Genomic DNA, 9,103 nt, shown 5'->3' with positions numbered 1-9,103 from the left:
TATATAAGGCAAATGTTGGCAGCCGTAGAAGGGGAAATCAAGAGTAACATAATAACAATGGCGGACTATACCACCCCACCTCTTTTTCAGAATTTTCCACAGTTTATTGATTGGTAATGGACAGGGAGGCCTGGCGTGCTGCAATTCATGGGGTCACAAAGAGTCGGACATGACTGAGCGACTGAACTGAACTGATACCACCCCACTAACATCAATGGACAGATCATCCAGACAGAAAACCAGTAAGGAAATACAAGCCTTAAATGACATAAAAAACATCATGGACTTAATTGATATTTACAAAACATTCCATCTGAAAGTGGCAGAATATACATTCTTCTCAAGTGCACATGGAACATTCTCCAGGGCTGGGCCACAAAGTAAACCTGGGTAAATTTAAGAAAACTGACACCAAAATAACCAGCTTCTCCAACCACAATGCTATGACATTAGACATCAACTACAAGAGAAAAAAAAAAACTGTGAAAGAAAAACATGTGAAGGCCAACAATATGGTATTGAACAATCAATAGATCATTGAAGAAATCACAGAGGGAATTTAAAAAATGCCTTGAGACAAATGAAAATATAACAATCTATGGGATACAGCAAAAGCAGTTCTAAGATGGAAGTTTATAGACTGCCATAAACTTCTATTGCTATAAGCTCATGCTCAGGTTGAATTCTGCTGAAGTGGGATAACTCATTCACAAGACATTGAGGCTTTCTCTTTGGGGTGTGCCATGTTAGAAGGAAATGGCTGCTGCCCCGAGCTCATCTCCCAGCCAGTGGCCGTGGGTGACTGAAGCAATGAGGAGGGCAGGACAGAGGAGGAAGGGGTGGCTGGAGGGGAGAGGCAGAACGGCCAGGCCGCTGCCCGCAGCCTTACTTCAGGAAACAAGAAAAACCGCAACCAACCAACCTAACCTTACACCTAAAGCAACCTAGAGAAAGAACAACAAACAAAACCTGAAGTCAGTAGAAGGAAAGACATCATGATGATCAGAGCAGAAATAAATCAAACTGAGATGAAGAAAACAATAGAAAGGATCAATGAAACTAAACACAGGCTCCTAGAAAAAATAAAATTGATAAACCTTTAGCCAGATTCAAGAAAAAAAAAAAAAAAAGGGGAGAGGGCTCAAATCAGTAGTATTAGGAACGAAAAAGGGGAAGTTACAACTGACACACAGAAATACAAAGGATCATGAGAGACTACTACAAGCAACTATATGCCAATAAAATGGACAACCTAGAAGGAATGGATAAATTCTTAGAACGATATGATCTTCTAAGACTGAACCAGGAAGAGAGAGAAAATATGAACAAACCAATCACAAATACAGAAATTGAAACTGACTTTAAGACTTTCATAGCTTCGGTGTTGTGCTGGCAGTGGCCACATCTGGCTTGACTGCACCTTCCTCTGATCCCAGGCCTGGTGGCGCTGGTCTCCTCTGAGGACACTCTGCTTCCCACCCACCATCCCTTCCTTCTCCCTCTTTCCCCTCACCATCACTTTGCCACCCGGGACCACCAGCCAGGGGACAAGCTTGGGACAACAGACAGTTCCTTCTAACCTGGCACACCCCAAAGAGAAAGCACCAATGTGTCTTGTGAATGAGTTATCCCATTTCAACCAGATTCAGCCTGAGTATAAGATTTAGTGTGAGCAAGGTCCAGTTCACTGTAAGAAAGCGTAACCCCTACTGTAGAGCTGCGTGCACTGTGCGTGAAACTCGGGGGGAAAGCCAATGGGTAAGCCTGTCAACCCTTACTCTTGGATGCAGTCCACCTACAGTTACAACATGAGAGGAAGTGCTTATCCCCTCAGGTACTTTTACCCATTTCCAGTACTATCTTTACTTTATCGAACTTTCTGTTGGAGGACAACAATTTAATGGGAAAGACGAGACAGGCTACAAAACATGATACTTTTGCAAAAGTTTTGAGGATCCTGCAAAATGAATCCCACCCCCACACCCCAAGAAGCTGGAGATGAATGGAAGAGAAGCAGAGGAAAAAAATCTCAATAAACCTGAAATAAATGTTTGAGATTGCACTTAAACAGAACTTGCCTGTGAATTTTGAATCTTTCCCTCTAAAGCAGGTTGCCCGGGAGAGTGGCCCACCCCACATGAGGAGCTCTGTGACCAGGGTGTCAGTTGGGGTGTTGGTGGGGGAAAGCAAAGGGAAGAGCGAGAGGATTTCAAAGGAAAACACTACCAGAGCTGTTCTTGAGGAGCTGAAGAATGACTGCCACTGCCTACAGTTGAGCAAGTGAAGCCCGGAATCATAAAGAAAACAAAACCCACAGTCAGGCTACAAAGCACCCAAAGTACAGCCAGGGGATGAACCTGATTAGCAGACTGGCCCAGACCCAGCAGGCAAAAAACGAGGAGGAGCCAGAGTACCTGCTCCTCGTTGAGGAGGCCTCCCACGCCCGCAGGGAGTCTGAGATGCAGGTGAAGGTGGGAAAATATGCCACAGAAGGATCAGGAACCAATAAGAAGGTGGCCAAACGCAGTGCAGACAAGAACATGCTGGAGATCCCAGGTTTCAAAGTCCCACAGGCTCAGCCCACCAAACCAGTCCTCAAATCAGAGGAAGACACCAACAAAGAAACCAGGGGATGGAAGAACAGTGACCTTTTTTGAGCCTGCCTCAGGGGATGAAAATGGGACTAGCAATAAAGAGGAGTTTAGGGTGCCTTACCTCAGTCATCAGCAGCTGCCTGTGGAATTCTTCCCATGGTGCTCCAGGTTGCCAGGCTGTAGGAGTCAGTCAAGGACATCACACCAAAGGTTTCACCAGGGTAGCTCCGAGTCCTGCCAAGGCCCATGGTAGCTCTCACGATAGTCCGTGAATTGTTGTATGGGAGCACCTAGCTGACAGCCCAGACCATTTTAAAGAATAACATCTCTTCAGGCCATGTATGCGATGTACCTCTCATGATACCCTCTGAGCAGCTGGACTATCCTTCAAGGGCTCAGGGATTCCAGGTTGAATATAAAGACTTCCCCCCAAATAAGAACGAATTTGTATCTCTTATCAATTGTTCCTCTTGGCCACCTCTGATCAGCCACGGTATTGGAAAGAATGTGGAGTTCTGCCACGATATGGCTGCGCTGAACATCTTAAAGTTGCTGTCAGACGTGGACCAACGAAATACAGAGGTGCCAAGAACAGGAAATGGGCCAGTGTCTGTGTGTGGGAGGTGCTGAACCTTATTTGGCCATGGACCATTGAAAACTCTCCAAATATATACTGAAAATACTGAAATTGCTTTGAAATTTTGGAATTTCTGGTACCTCCAAAGGACTAGAGAAAGCAACGGTGAAGAAGGCAGGACCCTGAGGAGTCGGCATAGCCGCTCACACGAGCTGTGGTTGCCATCCATGCTGCAGCAGCTGCTGGGGGCCAGGTGGGTTTGCCAAGCACCCCTGGATCCACTGGGAAACCAGCAGGTCCATGCCCCTGGTCACCCGGTGCTTGGTTTTGGTGGGGTTTTTGTTTGTTTTGGGTGTTTTTACTATTTTTTTCCTTGCTGTGTGAAAGAAGAAACAGAAAGCAGGCCCCCTTCTCAAACTGGCTCACACAAACACTTCAGGACAAATCCTGGACACTCACTCAGGTTGGAGAAAGGCCTTAGTCTGGCCCCAGAGCTGAAAGCACCAGAGAAAATCAAATGCTTCCTCCTCGGCCTGCTCTGGAGCACACCTCCCACGGTACCCACAGTCACCACTGCTCTCTTCCAAGAGATACGGATTCTTAGTTTCATTATTTTCTTTTGATTGAAATGGCACTATATAAATTTTCATTTGAGTTTCTCAATTGTACCTAGTTACATAGCACAGTTTAGAAATTTGTCCGAGACTGACTGAATCAGTAATTTAATTAGCAAAGATCATATCCCTGTGTATGCGGTTACACATTTTTATTTCCCTGGACTAACCCAGGACCATTTCAGTGATGCAAACTGTGTGATATTTTCTTTAAGAGAAAAACTTTGTAATGCTTGTGACTCCATTTGGGCAAAACTCTGAAGATATAAAATAACTTTATATCAAACCATTGATCAATAAACAACTACTAATGAAAAAAAAAACTTTCACAAACAAAAATCCAGGATCAGATGGCTTCACACATGAATTCTATCAAACGTTTAGTGAAGAGTTAACACCTATCCTTCTGAAACTTCCAAGAGATTTCAGAAGGAACACTCCCAAACTCATTCTATGAGGCCACCATCACTCTGACATAAAAATCAAAGATACCACACACAAAAATTACAGGCCAATGTCACTGATGAACACTGACACAAAATCCTCAGCAAAATACTAGCTAACTGAATCCACAGCACATTAAAAGGATCATACAACATTATTAAGTAAGACATGCAAGGATTTTTCAGTATCTGCAAATCAGTCAGTGTGATATACCACATGGACAAATTAAGAGGAGAGTTCCCCAGTGTCGTTGTGGTCAGGATTCTGAGCTTTCACTGCCATGGCCTGGATTCAGTCCCTGGCTGGGGAACTGAAATCCTGCAAGTTGTATGGTTGCACAACCAAAAAAAAAACAAAATAAAAATCTGTTTTGTTATTCAACTGAAGAATAAAAACCACATGATCATCTCAATAGACAGAGAAAAAGCTTTAGACATGATTTAACACCCATAAGCATCTGAATGCAGAGTTCCAAAGAATAGCAATAAGAGATAAGAAAGCCGTCCTCAGCGATCAATGCAAAGAAATAGAGGAAAACAACAGAATGGGAAAGACTAGAGATCGCTTCAAGAAAATTAGAGATACCAAGGGAACATTTCATGCAAAGATGGGCTCAATAAAGGACAGAAATGGTATGGACCTAACAGAAGCAGAAGATATTAAGAAGAGGTGGCAAGGATACACAGAAGAACTGTACAAAAAAGATCTTCACGACCCAGATAATCATGATGGTGTGATCACTCACCTAGAGCCAGACATCCTGGAATGTGAAGTCAAGTGGGCCTTAGAAAGCATCACATTACGTAAAGTTTAAAAATAAAATAAAATTAAAAAAAAAAAAAAGCATCACTACAAACAAAGCTAGTGGAGGTGATGGAATTCTAGTTGAGCTATTTCAAATTCTGAAAGATGATGCTGTGAAAGTGCTGCACTCAATATGCCAGCAAATTGGGAAAACTCAGCAGTGGCCACAGGACTGGAAAAGGTCAGTTTTCATTCCGATCCCAAAGAAAGGCAATGCCAAAGATTGCTCAAACTACTGCACAATTGCACTCATCTCACATGCAGTAAAGTAATGCTCAAAGTTCTCCAAGCCAGGCTTCAACAATACGTGAACCGTGAAATTCCTGATGTTCAAGTTGGTTTTAGAAAAGGCAGAGGAACCAGAGATCAAATTGCCAACATCTGCTGGATCATCGAAAAAGCAAGAGAGTTCCAGAAAAAGATCTATTTCTGCTTTATTGACTATGCCAAAGCCTTTGACTATGTGGATCACAATAAACTGTGGGAAATTCTGAAAGAGATGAGAATACCAGACCACCTGACCTGCCTCTTGAGAAATCTGTATGCAGGTCAGGAAGCAACAGTTAGAACTGGACATGGAACAACAGACTGGTTCCAAATAGGAAAAGGAGTATGTCAAGGCTATATATTGTCACCCTGCTTAACTTCTTTGCAGAGTACATCATGAGAAACGCTGGGCTGGAAGAAGCACAAGCTGGAATCAAGATTGCCGGGAGAAATATCAATAACCTCAGACATGCAGATGGCACCACCCTTATGGCAGAAAGTGAAGAGGAACTAAAAACCCTCTTGATGAAAGTGAGGAGAGTGAAAAAGTTGGCTTAAAGCTCAACATTCAGAAAGCTAAGATCATGGCATCTGGTCCCATCACTTCATGGGAAATAGATGGAGAAACAGTGGAAACAGTGTCAGAATTTATTTTGGGGGGCTCCAAAATCACTGCAGATGATGACTGCAGCCATGAAATTAAAAGACACTTACTCCTTGGAAGGAAAGTTATGACCAACCTAGATAGCATATTGAAAAGCAGAAACATTACTTTGCCAACAAAGGTTCATCTAGTCAAGGCTATGGTTTTTCTTGTGGTCATGTATGGATGTGACAGTTGGACTGTGAAGAAGGCTGAGCACCGAAGAATTGATGCTTTTGAACTGTGGTGTTGGAGAAGACTCTTGAGAGTTCCTTGGACTGCAAGGAAATCCAACCAGTCCATTCTAAAGGAGATCAGCCCTGGGATTTCTTTGGAAGGAATGATGCTAAAGCTGAAACTCCAATACTTTGGCCACCTCATGTGAAGAGTTGACTCATTGGAAAAGACTCTGATGCTGGGAGGGATTGGGGGCAGGAGGAGAAGGGGACGACAGAGGATGAGATGGCTGGATGGCATCACCGACTCGATGGACGTGAGTCTGGGTGAACTCCGGGAGATGGTGATGGACAGGGAGGCCTGGCGTGCTGCGATTCATGGGGTTGCAAAGAGTCGGACACGACTGAGCGACTGAACTGAACTGAAGATTAAAAAAAAACAAAACCCTTCATGGATTACTGCCTTGTCATGGCAAAGTGATGTGCATAACTCAGTGAAGCTATGAGCCATACCATGTAGGGCCACCCAGAATGGACAGGTCATACTGGAAAGTTCTGACAAAACGCAATCCAGTGGAGGAGGGAAGGCAGACCACCCCAGTATACTTGCCGAGGAGCTCATGAACTGTACAAAAAGACATAAAAGGTGACAGCAAAAGACGAGTCCCCCAGGTCGGAAGGTATCCAGTATTGCACTCGGGAAGAGTGGAGGGCAACTACTAACAGCCCCAGAAAGAATGAAGTGGCTGGGCCAAAGTGAAAACAACGCTCAGTTGTGGATGTGTCTGGTGATGAACGTGATTTCCAATGCTGCAAAGAACAGTACTGCACAGGAACCTGGAACGTGAGGTCCATGCTGCTGCTGCTGCTGCTGCTAAGTCACTTCAGTCGTGTCCGACTCTGTGCAACCCCATAGATGGCAGCCCACCAGGCTTCCCCGTCCCTGGGATTCTCCAGGCAAGAACACTGGAGTGGGTTGCCATTTCCTTCTCCAGTGCATGAAAGTGAAAAGTGAAGTGAAGTCACTCAGTCGTGTCCGACTCTAGCGACCCCATGGACTGCAGCCTGCCAGGCTCCCCCATCCATGGGATTTTCCAGGCAAGAGTACTGGAGTGGGGTGCCATTGCCTTCTCCGTGAGGTCCATGAATCAAGGTAAATTAGATGTGGTCAAGCAGAAGATGGTAAGAATAAATGTTGACATCTCAGGAATCCGTGAACTAAATGAACGGGAATGGGCAAAGTAATTCAGATGACCATTGTATCTACTACGTGGGTAAAGATTCCCATAGAATAAATGGAGTACCCATCATAATCAACAAAAGAGTCTGGAATGCAGTACTTGGGGGCAACCTCAAAAATGACAGAATGATCTCAGTTCGTTTGAGAATGACTCAATGCAAGTCATTCAACATGATAGTAATTCAGGTCTATGCCCCTACCACCAATGCTGAAGAGGCTGAAGTTGATCAGAAGACCTAGAAGACCTCCTAGAACACACACCAAAAAAAAAAAAAAAAAAATTACGTTCTATTCATCATTGGGGATTGGAATACAAAGGTGGGAAGTAAAAAGATTCTTGGAGCAACAGGCAGGATTGGCCTTGGAGTACAAAATGAAGCAAGGCAAAGGCTAACTGAATTTTGCCAAGAGAATGCTCTGGTCATAGCAAACACCCTTTTTCAACAACACAAGAGATGACTTCACACATGGACATCCCCAAATGATCAATACTGAAATCAAATTAAAGAAGCTGTATACAGTGAGCAAAAACAAGACTGGAGCTGACTGTGGCTCAGATCATCAGCTTCTCATAGCAAAATTCAGGCTTAAACTAAAGAAAACAGGGAAAACCACTAGCCCAGCCAGGTAGAACTTAAATCAAACCCCCTATTTCATGCAAAGATGGACACAATAAAGGAAAGAAATGGTAACAGAAGCAGAAGAGATGGCAAGAATACACAGAAGAACTATGCAGAAAAGATCTTCATGACCCAGATAATCATGAAGGTGTGATTACTCACCTAGAGCCAGACATCCTGGGATCCAAAGTCAAGTGGGCCCTAGGAAGCATCACTACAAACAAAAGTTAGTGGACGTGATGGGATTGCAGTTGAGCTATTTCAAATCCTAAAAGATGATGCTGTGAAAGTGCTGCACTCAATATGACAGCCAATTTGGGAAACTCAGCAGTGGCCACAGGACTTGAAAATGCCAGTTTCCATTCCAGTCCCAAAGAAAGGCAATGCCAAAGAATGCTCAAACTACCGCACAATTGCACTCATCTCACATGCTAGTAAAGTAATGCTCAAAATTCTCCATGCCAGGCTTCGACAGTATGTGAACCATGAACTTCCAGATGTTCAAGCTGGATTTAGAAAAGGCAGAGGAACTAGAGATCAAATTGCCAACATCTGCTGGATCATAGAAAAAGCAAAAGAGTTTCAGAAAAACATCTATTTCTGCTTTATTGACTATGCCAAAGCCTTTGACTGTGTGAATCACAACAAACTGTGGAAAAATCTTAAAGAGATGGGAACATCAGATCATCTTACCTGCCTCCTGAGAAATCTGTGTGCAGGTCAAGAAGTAACAGTTAGAACTGGGCATGGAAAAACAGACTGGTTCCAAATTGGGAAAGGAGTACGTCAAGGCTGTATATTGTCACCCTGCTTATTTTCCTTATATGCAGAGTACATCATGAGAAATGCCAGGCTGGATGAAGCACAAGCTGGAATCAAGATTGCCAGGAGAAATATCAATAACCTCAGATATGCAGATGACACTACATTTATCTCAGAAAGCGAACAACTAAAGAGCCTCTTGATGAAAGTAAAAGAGGAGAGTGAAAAAGTTGGCTTAAAACTCAACATTCAGAAAACTAAGATCATGGCATCTGGTCCTATCACTTCATGGCAAATAGATGGGGAAACAATGCAAACAGTGACAGACTTTATTTTGGGGGGCTCCAAAATCACTGCAGATG

At 43.7% G+C, this 9,103-nt stretch overlaps 1 pseudogene across 1 annotated transcript; it reads left to right on the top strand.

Annotated features, from left to right (window-relative positions):
- Positions 1-1,435: 1,435 nt before the first annotated feature.
- Positions 1,436-4,108, top strand: LOC147378528 (double-stranded RNA-binding protein Staufen homolog 1 pseudogene; annotated as a pseudogene). Its single transcript, XR_015147602.1, has one exon. The product of XR_015147602.1 is annotated as a double-stranded RNA-binding protein Staufen homolog 1 pseudogene (transcript).
- The last annotated feature ends 4,995 nt before the right edge of the window (positions 4,109-9,103 follow it).

The sequence above is a fragment of the Bos grunniens genome, chromosome 2, assembly GCF_055505025.1.
Source record: "Bos grunniens cultivar Pamir isolate PY7600 chromosome 2, Bosgru_T2T1.0, whole genome shotgun sequence".
Classification (NCBI taxonomy): Eukaryota; Metazoa; Chordata; class Mammalia; order Artiodactyla; family Bovidae; genus Bos; species Bos grunniens.
This window is presented reverse-complemented; position numbering and strand designations above follow the sequence as displayed.